The sequence below is a fragment of the Schistocerca gregaria genome, chromosome 3, assembly GCF_023897955.1.
Source record: "Schistocerca gregaria isolate iqSchGreg1 chromosome 3, iqSchGreg1.2, whole genome shotgun sequence".
NCBI classification, from domain to species: domain Eukaryota; kingdom Metazoa; phylum Arthropoda; class Insecta; order Orthoptera; family Acrididae; genus Schistocerca; species Schistocerca gregaria.
The window spans coordinates 731,427,271-731,441,218 of NC_064922.1; positions in this window are offsets into that span (position 1 = coordinate 731,427,271).

Here is a 13,948-nt window from a genome sequence, read left to right on the forward strand (position 1 = left end):
GTTTCTTGAAAGGAGGATGTAAAATGAACATCAATAAAACCAAGAGCAAGGACAAAGGAGTGTTGTTGCATTAAAACATACTGATGGAATTACATCAGGAAACGACACACTGAAAGTAGTAGACGAGTTTTGCTTTTGGGCTGCAGAATAACTGTTGATGGCCGATGTAAAGAAAACATTAAATGTAGTCTGGCAATGGCAAGAAAAGCACTTACGAATAGGACAAATTTGTTAACATCGAAGCCTTGTCTGATAGTATTTGTATGGAAATGAATGCACGAGAAACGATTTAGACAAGAAGAAAATAGAAGCTTTTGAAACACATTGCTACAGAAGAGTGCTGAAGATTAGATGGGTAATTCAAGTAGCTGATGAGGAGGTACTGAATATAATTGTGGAGAAAAGAAATTTGTGGCACAAACTGACTAGGAGAAGGGATAGCTTTATAGGACACATCCTGAGACATCCAGGGATCACCAGTTTAGTACTGTACAGAAGTGTGTGTGTGTGTGTGTGTGTGTGTGTGTGTGTGTGTGTGTGTGTGCGTGTGTGTGTGTGTGTGTGGTGTGGTGTTGGGGGGGGGGGGGGGGCAGGAGAGTAAGTAGATTTAGAAGGATGTAGGATGCAGCAATTTTTCGGAGATGAAGAAGATTACACAGTTACAGTAGCATGGAAAGGTGCATCAAACCAGTCTTCGGACTGATGACCACATTACGACAAAAGCAACACCGCCCCAAAATCTTGGATGACAGCCTTCGGTGAAATAAACACAAAGGTGTCAACATAACGACTGGAAGATAAATTACTCTGTTAAACGAGAAAAAGAGAGCGAATAGAGGAAAGAACATAGTGAAGACGTCTACGAGAGCGAGGAACAACGAGATAGAATATCGGCCAATATCGACGATATAGGTGCTGCGCTAGCACGTAGCTTTATAATATTTGCAATCAAGTAAGGCAGAACGCATACATAACATTCATCCGCAATTTCTCTGATAGTCGGGGAAATTGGTAACCAAACGGCTGTTACATCATAATGGAAATAAACTGTCAGACTTGTGGATAAACATTATCCACACACGCCTGAAGATAGACGGGACAGACAAATACGAGAACTTTCGCAGTCAGCTTAGCAGCTCAGGCATACGAATTGTTAACAAGAAAAATATACAGGTTCATGGAAATGAAAACTGAGGACCTGTTAGACGGCAATCGGTTTGCATTCGGACATGTAAAGGCACTGTAGACGCAGTTGTCGTGTTGCCTTTGATTATGGGAACAAGAGAGAAAAACAGAGACAATGTAAACTACTGCAAGATGTTCGGAATTCTCAGAAAAGTTTATGTAAACTTTAGGGGAAGTCGGATGTATAAGAACCAAGAAAGAACAATAACAAGAAGAAGTGCTCGCATTAAAAAGGGTATAAACAGAGGAACAGTCTTTCTCCCCTACTGGTTAATCTTTACACCGTAGGAGAAGAGTCGGAAAATAAAAGAAAAGCACAATTGGGATTTAAATTCAGGGTAAAAGGATACGAATGGTAAGACTCTCTGATGACAATAATATCCTTAGTAAAAGCTAGGACGCAAGGAGGACGTAGAAAGCAGACTAGCAGGGACACAAATGGCATTCATGGCCAAAAGAAGTCCATTTGTATAAAAAAATAGACATTACTTTAAGGAATAAGAGTGTGAGAGTGTACTTCTGGAGCCAGCAGTATGTGGTAGTAAGGTATGGACAGTGGGAGACCCGGAGAAGAAGAGATACAAAACCGCTGAGGAGGACTGATAACATAAGAAATGAGGTTCTCTGGAGAATCAGCGAGAAAAGAAATATGCAGAAAACATTTCCAGAAAGAAAGTAAAGGACAGTACGACTTGTGTTAAGGCATCATGGGTTAACTTATGTGATACAAGAGTGAGCTACAGACGTTAAAAATTTAAGGGAAAGATAGAACAGATAATTGAGGACGTAAGTGAGTGGTACCCTGAGATAAAAAGGCTGACACAGGTTGATACTCGTTGCTAGCGACATCAATGATGACAAAAACCTGGTGCAGTATCATCAGTGATAACACGTGCTTCCAACATGGTATGACTGACGTTGTGTTTTCTTGCAGATTTTTCCTTACATTTTGGCATTTAGCTATGCCATATTTTTGTTAAAATTTGTATTCTTAATTAATAAAAATAATACTGGAACAAACGTGTATAACTTATCATCAGCTACAATGCAGACTACAGCTAACAGACCAGATAAATACTTCGTTTTCGTTCAGTCAAGGTATTGATTTTGCTTTGGAACTGGTCTCGTGGTGGTTAAAGAACGACAAAACTGTGTTCAGCAACTGCTGACATAGTGGGTCGATCGGTCACTGGTTCACTGTGAGGACCGGAAACTTCGAAGGCACCAAAGAACTTCTAACTTTTATCAAGAATATAGTCTGAAACTTGACTCGGAGGTATCTTCTGGCTACCGAAACTGGATTTGAAGAGGAAATTGGTTTTAATTCATGCACAACACGCTGTGTCGTACACAATCATCAACCGATTTCGGGTATATTTCAGTTCGAAAGCGTCGTGAACAATGTCACATCACACTGACGAAACACGTTTACACATTTATTTCTCTCTAGTATCGCTGAATACATTTAAACGCGAGTGGCAGGCTGCAGAACACAGGACCTGAGGACAGCGTAAACAAAGACTAAAACAATTTCGTAATAACAGACAAATCACCCATATTATTACTACCAAACTCAAAAACATGCAGCAAATGGAGTGAAAGAATGTAAAAAGACATTTTCGCAGCACAGCTTCTACAATAAAGTACATATACCAGATAGCTTGAACACTGTAAACTAAATATACTTCCTGCTTTTTGCTGTTGGGAAAGAACTAACACATGTTTCTGAAATTATACAGAGCAGCGTTTAAATCTGAAAGATGAGCAATAGAATAACCGAATGGGTCTGAAGATTGGCGAGAGGGATAAAAATGAAGATAAAATAGACAAGTGAATTGCTATTAAAGAGGTAGAACGGAAAATTGAAAATAATAGAAGTCTGCAGCAAACCCTCAGAAAAAGTAGTCATGTTGACAATGCGCAACATAAAGGATACTGAAAAAGTCATTTGATAATTGGAGAGAAAACTAGCAGAGAAGAAATAATATTGTAAATGAGATTATTTTTATATCTTAAGCTAAAGGAAAGTACAGTTAGTTCAGGCAGACGTTGGAGATTGCCGAGCGCTTTTAAACGGCTGCGTATAGAATTGTTGCTTAAGGCTAAGAATTTGGATGCTGTCAGGAGAACGAATACTCGCCGCTAGGACGCCATATGTACTGCACCACAAAAAAGTGAAGCATTAGCAAAGGGAGAATGAAACTACATGGACTGAGAATGTATATGGTGTTATTTCGATCACAAAATCGAGTCGGATTTACGAAGAACTTTGTTGTATGAGCCAATTTGTCATACTTTAGAACATGAGCCCCTATGTCATTGTGACTTTTCACGCAGTCTGAACTGAATGCAGGCAGTAACTCAGAGGGTAAGGGTGTCATAAAGCCGTCGCATCCTCTGATTAGGCTAGCTGACCAACAACTGTTTTAACTGGTCCTTGACATCCGTAATTTTGGCACTGGGACAGAGTAGACGTTCGAGCTGGTCCCACGGGAGTACTTCAGTGTCACACAGACAGTTCACAGTCGAAAGGGCCGTGTGAGGACGAGCGTTGTCCTGTTGAAACATGGCACCACTAAACTGTCAATTTAGTGGTAACACGTGAGGACGTACTACTGAACCTAAAGAATTCCCTCAACAACCACCCGAAGTCATATCTGATTATAAAGGAAGCACTTCCTGTGAGCAGCACTGTCCTTCGACAGGCCCGTGGTGTGCTAGACTGAAGCAACACAATTTAATTCACTGCAGTTTCAATGCAAAAAATATCTTTTCTCTTCGTTCGGCTTTAGGATACCGTCGTCAAGCATTGTCACATATCGTCAGCATGAGTTCGTGAACAATATTTCTTACAATGTCTGATCTTCTGTTCACTTCCTCAGAGATAGCCACCTATCATGCACAAGAGGCATCTCACTCATTCAATGTTGTTTGAGATTGTGCACTTTCACCCCAACACGGTTCATCGTCGACACCGCTCTTTCCGTCTCTTAAGCCTTTAAACCACCCATAAACTCTTTACTCATTGTTCGAACACCGTACACTTGTTCTAACATTTCACGAGACTCCCCCGACGTTTTTCCCTAATTTAAGCAAAGCTGCATGTTAAAGCAAGGTCCATTTTGTACTGACAAGAGCACGACGAATTCTTGATCGGCAGCCATCTTTGAGAATGAGAATAGAAGAGTTGAAGGTAAGCAATCGCAGTGTAAGGAATATTGTTCACGTACATTCGGAGACGTTAGGGATGTCCAATAATAGTTGACCATGGAACTTCGATCGTTTACGAACAGCTTCCAACAGCTCTATAATCGAGTCAGAAGTGTGACATACGTTATGTGATCAGAAGTATCCGGACGTCCCCAAAATCATACATTTTTCATATTAGGTGCATTGTGCTGCCACCTACTGCCAGGTACTTCATATCACCGATCTCTGTAGTCATTAGACATCGTGAGAGAGCAGAATGGGACGCTCCGTGGAACTCACGGACTTCGAACGTGGTCAAGTGGCACTTGTGTCATACGACTGTACACGAGATTTCCACACTCCTAAGCGTTCCTAGGTCCACTGTTTCCGATGTGATAGTGGAGACGTGAAGGGATACTTACGACACAAAAGTGAACAGGCCGACCTCATCTTTTGACCGACAGACACCGCCGACAGTTGAAAAGGGTCGTAACGTGTAATAGGCAACATTGTCCAGACCATCACGTAGTAATTCCTAATTGCATCAGGTTCCACTGCGAGTACTATGGCAGTTAGGCGCGAGGTGCGAAAACTTGGATTTCATGTCGAGCGGCTGCTCATAAGCCACACACCACGCCGGTAAATGGCAAACGACACCTCGCTTGGTTTAAGGAGCGTAAACATTGGACGACTGAACAGTGGAAAAGCGTTGTGTGGAGTGGCGAATCACAGTATACAATGTGGCCATCCAATGTCAGAGTGTGGGTATGGCGAACGCCCGGTGAATGTCATCTGCCAGCGTGCGTAATGTCAACAGTACAATTACGAGGTGGTGGTTTTATGGTGTTGTGTTTCTCTCGGAGGGGGCTTGCACCCCTTGTTGTTTTGCGTAGCACTATCACGGCACCGGCATCGGAATTCCCACTGTTGAAGAGAAATTCGGGGATGTCGATTGCATCTTTCAACACGCTCGAGCACCTGTTCATAATGCACGGCCTGTGGCGGACTGTAATGGACTTGCCTGCACGTCGTCCTGACCTGAATTCCATAGAACACCTCTGGGATGCTTTGGAACGTCGATTCCGTGCCAGGCCTCACCGACCGACATCGATACCTCTCCTCAGTGCAGCACTTCGTGAAGAATGGACTGCATTCCCCAAGAAACCTTCCAGCACCTGATTGAACGTATGTCTGCGAGAGTGGAAGCTGTCATCAAGGCTACGGGCGGGCCAACACCATATTGAATTCCAGCATTACCAATAAACCGATGGAGGGCGCCACGAAATTGTAAGTCATTTTTCAGCCAGGTGCCCGAATACTTTTGATCACATAGTGTAGAAAATTGTGGTTACGATAAAGGGGCAGTAAAGATATTTTGTTTATAACTCTTGTTTCCTTTATTTTCTGAGACCATTCACCGACATTTTCAGAAGCACCTTGTATATTATTATGTTCCTCGCGATAAACTTTGACAAAGTAACCATTTCACTCGACATCTGTCAGTGAGTACACACTTAACTGCCTTAGCGCCTCCTGCTTCTCTAGCATTGACTGTATGGACTGTGCATTTTTTTGTTTCATTAAATCGAATCTTTTGTTGTTGCGCCCATTTCTCATGCATATATTAACATACTGTGCGAACAGCGTAAAACCAAACACCAGTTCTCGTAGTTGTAGCTTCAAGATTAACTTAATAACGACGGTGTTGTTCTTGTGGTCTTCAGTCCAGAAACTGTTTCGATGCAGCTCTCCATGCTACTCTATCCTCTGCAAGCTTCTTCATCTCCGAGTAACTACTGCAACCTACATCCTTCTGAATCTACTTAGTGTATTCATCTCTTGGTCTCTCTCTATAATTTTTACACTCCACCCTGCCCTCAAATACAAAATTGGTGATCCCTTGATGCCTCAAAGCATGTCCTACCAAGCGATCACCTATTCTAGTCAAGTTTTGCCTCAAATTTCTCTTCTCGCCAATTCTATTCTGTACCTCCTCATTAGTTAAATGATCTACCCACCCAGTCTTCAGCATTATTCTGTAGCACCACATTTCGAAAGCTTCGATTCTCTTCTTGTGTAAACTATTTATCGTCCATGTTTCACTTCCATACATAGCTACACTCCATACAAATACTTTCATAAAAGACTTCCTGACACTTAAATGCATACTCGATGTTTACAAATTGTGTTCTTCAGAAACGCTTTCCTTGCCATTGTCAGTTTAAATTTCATATCCTCTCTACTTCACCATCATCAGTTATTTTGCTCCCCAAATAACAAAACTCATTTACTACTTGAAGCATCCTATTTCCTAATCTGATTCCCTCGGCATCACGCGATTTAATTAGACCACATTCCATTGTCCTCGTTTTGTTTTTGTTGATGTTCACCTTGTCTCCTTCTTTCAAGACACAGTCCAATCTGTTCAGCTGCTCTTCCAGGTTCTTTGCTGTCTCTAACAGAAATCCAATGTCATCGGCAAACTTCAAAGCTTTTATTTCTTCTCCATGGATTTTAATTACTACTCTGAATTTTTCTCTTTTGTTTCCGTTACTGCTTGCTCAGAATACAGATTGAATAACATCGGGGATAGGCTAAAACCCGTCTTACTGCTTTTTCAACCATTGCTTTCCTTTCGTGCCCCTCGACCCTTATAACTGCCATCTGGTTTCTGTACAGATTGTAAATTGCCTTTCGCTCCCTTTATTTTATCCCTGCCACCTTCAGAATTTGAAAGAGAGTATTCCAGTCAACTTTGCCAAAAACTTTCTCCAAGTGTACAAAAGCTAGAAAGGTAGGTTTGCGTTTCCTTAACCTACCTTCTAAGATAAGTCGTAGGATCAGTATTGCCTCTTATGTTCCTACATTTCTCCAAAGTTGTCTTCTTCCATTCTTAAGTAAAGGATTCGTGATAGAATGTTGGTGCCGTGACTTACTAAATCGTAGTTAGGTAATTTTCACACCTGTCAGTATCTGCTTTCTGTGGAATTGGAACTATTATATTCTTCTTGTAGTCTGAGGGTATTTCACTTGTCTCATACATCTTGTTACATGCATCTTGTCTCATACATCTTAATAACGACGTATTTCGAAAAAAGACTTCCATCTCCATTTCACGCACTTAGGAGTGGAATTTCGAAAAATCTCTCCTTAAACAATGCCTACAGTTGAAGATCAACGCCCTCTCCAAATTTCATGTGACTTACTAACGGTTTGGGCAATAATTTGTCAGTGAATCAGTGAGGCCCTATTTCATCCCCTTAGTGGCTGAATTTCCAGAAACGTTGAAATGCTTCTTTTCTATTTCTAACCGAGAAGCCCAATGTAAATTTTCATAGGTTTTGCTTTAAAAATGATTTAATAATGAAATATTTTCATAGATAATTTTTCCTCATTTCACTCCCTTAGGTGTTGAATTTCCAAAAACACTGAGAAACGTATTGTTCTTTAATTTCCAAACAAGAAGCGAAACTCCCATTTTCATAGTTGTGGCTTTAAAAATGCTTCAGTAGTTCTTCAATAATGACTTACTTTTGAAATGAACTTCATTCATTATTCCACCGCCTTACGAGTTGAATTTCCAACAAATTTCTTCCACTTCTCATCTAGAAACCAAATACCAATTTTCAGGTTCAAAATTGGCCTAGTAGTGATATACGTTCACTAACCTTTCGTTATGTATTTCAGCCTCTTAGGAGCCTGCGGGATTCCGAAAAACCCCTTTTTATACGATGCCAAAAGTATAAGTTCAACACCCTGTCAAGGTTTCAAGTTGCTGTCCTTAGCGGTTTCGGCTGGACGTTGATGAGTTAGTCAGCCAGGAGTTTCGTTTTATATCGGAATCAGACGCCGAAGTTCCAACACAAATTTACTGCAGTTACGGTTCTATGCCCACTCAGTTTCAAATATTAAAACTTCTTGTACTTATATTCACTGAACGGTACTTTTCTTTTAGTAAATGGCTTTTCTCTTAGTCTTTCACGATTACGGTGAAACAACCTTTTTTTCGTTTTTTAAATTTACTGTTAAATTTAACGTATTTATTGACGTTCTACCGACACTCATCTCCGAGAAAGTTCTATGGTGCTCAATTCTAAAGCAGACACTTTCGAAGCCGTATGGCGTAACGAATCTTCATTTTGACGGGCAAGGTGAGAGGGCGTGAAACGCTACATCTCATTATATCCCATTGGAAGGCCATGTCCTGAGCTAGATTCCGAACTTCTTCACAGCATCTCACGAGTGTGGGCTTACGGCGTTGATGGTGATACGTCCGCTGCAAAATAAGTTCGGGGAAATTACTTTGGGTGAAAAAATCTGTTCTGCTCCAACACAAAACACTAACACGCAAACGCACAGACACATACACACCACTCCATACACACACACACACACACACACACACATTATAAGAAATAAATAGAATATTGCTTCTGAATAGCTAATCACCTACAGAGTAATTCAGCGAAGTCCTAGCAGGAACTGAGAGGACAGAGTTTCCAGCAGAGGTAGCAATGAAGAGATGAGCTCTCCTCGTGTGAAAAAGGTTCTCACAAGTTCACACGCAGCTTTCAAGAAACTTACAGTACCGATGACTGAGATGGGCTCAGCGACTAAGTAGGTGCGTCCCAGACAGTGAGAAACTGGCCGAATTATAGTTTCGCTTTTCAAATTCGTCCGCCGAGTAACCTTCCCAACACCCGACTCCTGTTACCAACTCAAGCGGAGGACTTCTAAAGAAAACATTCCCAACTGTTACCCGACACAAGCCAAAGGACGATCACTACCACAGTTCGCAAGACGTGACCATATAGCGCAAAGAGCAGCAGAAGCATCATTGTTGCTGTGTCCCTTGGCGCCAGGCTTCGGCAAACTTCGTAATACTACGCCTAAAGGCCTAAACCAGTGCTGGTTTCCTCGCACCTCTTTGCGAAATTGCTATAAACTTAAATGACCACGCAATCAGAACCACACATAACGGGATGAAAGTGAAATAGAGGATTATTTAGTTAACTGAATTGATCTTCTGGCTATTTACAATTAGTCCTATGGGGCCTTTGCACAGATTCAGCGGACTACAATGCTCCATCAATTCAGGTCCACCTGATTCATCTCCATGAACAGGGAATGGAAATGGTATTCTGCTGGGCAGCAGGGCGCTTCGTAATGCACAGAAATAGACACTAACAGCACATCCAAGGCGCACTATCCACTTACAAGCCTATTCCTGCTCTTGAGCCACGAAACTTGTGCAGTTTGGAGACAGTGAGTGGAAGCGGCGGAGACTAAGCTGCAGTCTCTGAAACCAACTGTTTGGCCTTAGAGACAGGTCCTTCTCGTGGTCACAGAGGCAGGAAAAATGGCACTGAACCATTTCCATATACGTCACTGTTCTGTTGCACATGGTTTCTTGCTTTAGCGAGAAGAACCTTCAGAGATCGTGGAGTGTGCATTTCGATACAACAGTATGTATTATGTACTCTAGCTAAATTCAAACGAGCACTTGCTCTATAATTCAGGGGACGTAGAGATGAGTGTGCAGTGCATTTCAAACTTTCGTGTGTTAACCAGACTCCAACAGCAACTGTTAGGGTGAAAGGTGTGTGTGTGTGTGTGTGTGTGTGTATGTGTGTGTGTGTGTGTGTGTGTGTGTGTGTGTGTGTGTGCATATTTGTACGTGTGTTTACTTTTATTCTACAACTACCTTCGTACCCAATATTCCCAGGAATGTATTTATTCCAGTCTTCTATTAGTCCAGCTCTTGTTTCCCATTCCCCATGCATCTCCTCCTCCCACCCTCTCCATCTCCAGCTGCTGTTCTTGCCTTTCTCTGTCTAAATCCCCCGCTCCCTCTCTTTGGCAATCTTCTGCTCTTCATTTTCTATCTTTTCCATCCCCTCTCTCTGTAGATCTCCTCCTCCGCCTTTCTGTGTCCACCTTATGCTCGCCACTCTCACTCCACTTCCTACTCGCTCTGTCTACTTCTTCCACTTTCCTTCCACCGTTCATCTTCTTGCCCATCCCTCTCTCTGCTGATCTCCTCCTCCTACTTTTCTCTTCGTTTTCACATCCACCTCTCTTCGTCTCCAACTATCCCCTCTTCCTAGTAATTACCCCTACACCAATAGTAGGTTGCTGGTTCTGCACCTCACAGTGCTTCTTTCCAGATAGTAAGTAGTGCATGTATCAAGTTTGGTCGTAATCGATCCCAGGATTAATGAGGAGCTTTTCAACCACGGCTTTGCCCATGTATGTAAATGTCAAATATATTTCAGTTTTATTTGACGCATTTCACATGTATATATTTAAATAGTTCACTTTTGTATACAGTGAATTTCGCCCTAAATCTCGTTTTCATGCAGCCCAATGTTTATGATGGTATATTCCTGAAGTGTGTGTCAAACACCGATATAATTTTGTAGGTAGATTCAGCGGCATATGTGGACATTTTTTACGAAATGCGTTGCGAATACAGTTAGTAGTAAAGAATTAATAAATTAAAACGTCATGTCCAATGTAGTAGTTTTACTGTATGAAGAGCGAAAATGAAGTAAGCCATAAACTTTCCTCTTTTTATCATTTTTTCTTTAATTTGTCTGCGCCAAAAAGTTTCGTAGAGGTTTGATCATGTGCAAAGTTTGTTACAAGTCACTAAGTAATCTCACTCTCTAATATTCGACGCGAGTCATGGGTTAACCTTCTTTTTCAACCCCGCCCCACCTGTTTGACAGGTCCCCCCTCCCCCCGCCCCCAATGATTATTTCCAGACAGTAAGTGATATGTTTACCAAGGACGGTTGAAACTAGTCAAACAGTTTAGGCAGAGTTCAGGAATATAGACAGTTATGGATCTTTTTTACGATTCTTCCTCATTTTAACCCATTTCATCTAACCAGAGTTAAGTTGTTGTTGTTGTGGTCTTCAGTTCTGAGACTGGTTTGATGCAGCTCTCCATGATACTCTATCCTGTGCAAGCTTCTTCATCTCCCAGTACGTAGTGCAGCCTACATCCCTCTGAATCTGCTTAGTGTATTCATCTCTTGGTCTCCCCTTACGATTTTTACCCTCCACAGCACCCCACAATACTAAATTGGTAATCCCTTGATGCCTCAGAACATGTCCTGCCAACCGATCACTTCTTCTAATCAAGTTGTGCCAGTAACTCCTCTTCTCCCCAATCCTGTTCATTACCTTCTCATTACTTATGTGATCAACCCATCTAAACTTCAGAATTCTTCTGTAGCACCACATTTCGAAAGCTTCTATTCTCTTCTTGTCCAAACTAGTTATCGTCCATGTTTCACTTCCATACATGGCTACACACCATAATATACTTTCAGAAATGACTTCCTGACACTTAAATCTATACTCAACGTTAACAAATTTCTCTTCTTCAGAAACGCATTCCTTGCCATTGCCAGCCTACATTTTATATCCTCTCCTCATTAGTTATTTTATCCCCAAATAGCAAAACTCATTTACTACTTTAAGTATCTCTTTTCCTAATCGAATTCCCTCAGTATCACCCTATTTAATTCGACATCATTCCATTATCCTCGTTTTGCTTTTGTTGATGTTCATCTTATATCTTCCTTTCAAGACACTGTCCATTCCGTTCAACTGCTCTTCCAAGTCCTTTGCTGTCTCTGACAGAATTACAATGTCATCGGCGAACCTCAAAGTTTTTATTTCTTCTCCATGAATTTTAATACCTACTCCGAATTTTTCTTTTGTTTCCTTTACTGCTTGCTCAATATACAGATTGCACAACATCGGGGAGAGGCTACAACCCTGTCTCACTCCTTTCCCAACCACTGCTTCCCTTTCATGCCCCTCGACTCTTATAACTGCCATCTGGTTTCTGTACAAATTGTAAATAGCCTTTCGCTCCCTGTATTTTACCCCTGCCACCTTCAGAATTTGAAAGAGAGTATTCCAATCAACATTGTCAAGAGCTTTCTCTAAGCCTACAAATGCTAGAAACGTAGGTTTACCTTTTCTTAATCTTTCTTCTAAGATAAGTCGTAAGGTTAGTATTGCCTCAAGTGTTCCAATATTTCTACGGAATCCAAACTGATCTTCCCCGAGGTCCGCTTCTACCAGTTTTTCCAGAGTTGAGTATGGGCGCTAAAAGTGACTACGTTGTTCTAGCATAACTTTCTTTCTAATGCAGTATTTAATTGATAATTTAAAGTTTCTAACCATTTTTTTCAGATTCACCCGTCTGAATAGCCGTATATGTTACAGCACTTCTTCGGGGACGGGAAGGTGTACCAGACTGTCTGCCCAGTGGATTAACGATGACGGTCGGTGTGCTGGCCAGGCTGGATGTGGTTCTTAGGTGGTTTTAGATGTCGCACTAGGTGAATAACAGTACAGTAGTCTGGCCCCAGACTCTTGCAGTCATCAGAAGAGAGCCAGGCAGGATCCAGCGGTGAGGTCTTAATTATGCTCAAGAGTTCAAAGAAAACAAAAAAACTTCTGTTATGTAGAAATACAGGACTGTCTTTCAAAGCACAACCGGGCTGGCGCAACAGTGCCTCGTCACTAGAGAAAAGCTAACGTTCCCTCGACTTGCAGCAGTATGGCCAGCGCAGCAGATAGCGACCATCGACCGCAGAATCTGGCTCTTTATGTCTGTCTCCACATTGCTCTCATGGAGTCGGCCCAAATCCCCTGGAACACTTGGCGGCTCGCAGGGATCGGCTCTCTGCCCTTATTTAGAAAACAGGAGCCAGCAGCATCGGTATCTGCCGCAGGAAAGGATGACCAACAGCGGCACCCATCCCTTCAAGATGTCTAACGACAGCATCCAGATCGTGTTGGTGAAGCCTCCAGCATGTCTGCTGCAGAGTCATGGTGGCCTCCAGGCGCTATAGTGTGACTTCAGAAGTTGGCAGTGCAGGTGGCGGCAGCTGCGTCCTTCCAGCCAGACTCGTGGTTCCATAGACGAAAGGAGACAGCTTGGCATACTGAGGGTCAACCTCCATAGCCTCCCCTCTCACTGGAAAGCTGCAACTGACACAAGAGCTGAAGCTGTGCACTGAGCAGCCGGCAATCAGCACTTATCAGTCAGCGATCAGTAATCAGGTATTTGTTAACAAGGGTAAGGCATATATGTTGGAGCTTCTCATGTGCTCTGCGATGGTGAGAATGGCTACGAAATCATATGTCATCATTTTACCTCGCTGTCAGCTCTCCTAGTGACTTCGGACTTTCGCATCTTCACATTTCAGTGCCTCTTTTTTGCTGGTTTAACATCTGTATACTTAACGTTTCACCCAGTCTTTCTCATGAAACTCTGCTTTCCCACTAGTATGACGATATCTCACGGCATCCATGACGGCATTGTCTTCCGCTTGCAGACTTGGGCACTCGGTTGTTCACCGTGTTTCTGCGTTTGCTGCCACTCACGCAGTGTTTCCTCCAAGCTGGCAATTTACTTCTCACTGACTCGTGTGGTTCGGCCTCTGGGAGCTACCAAGGTAGAACTTCGACGAATTTTTAGTATCGACCGGGGATACTATCCTGGGCCATAACACTGGGCTGGTGCCCAAGTTCTGCCACAGTTCCAC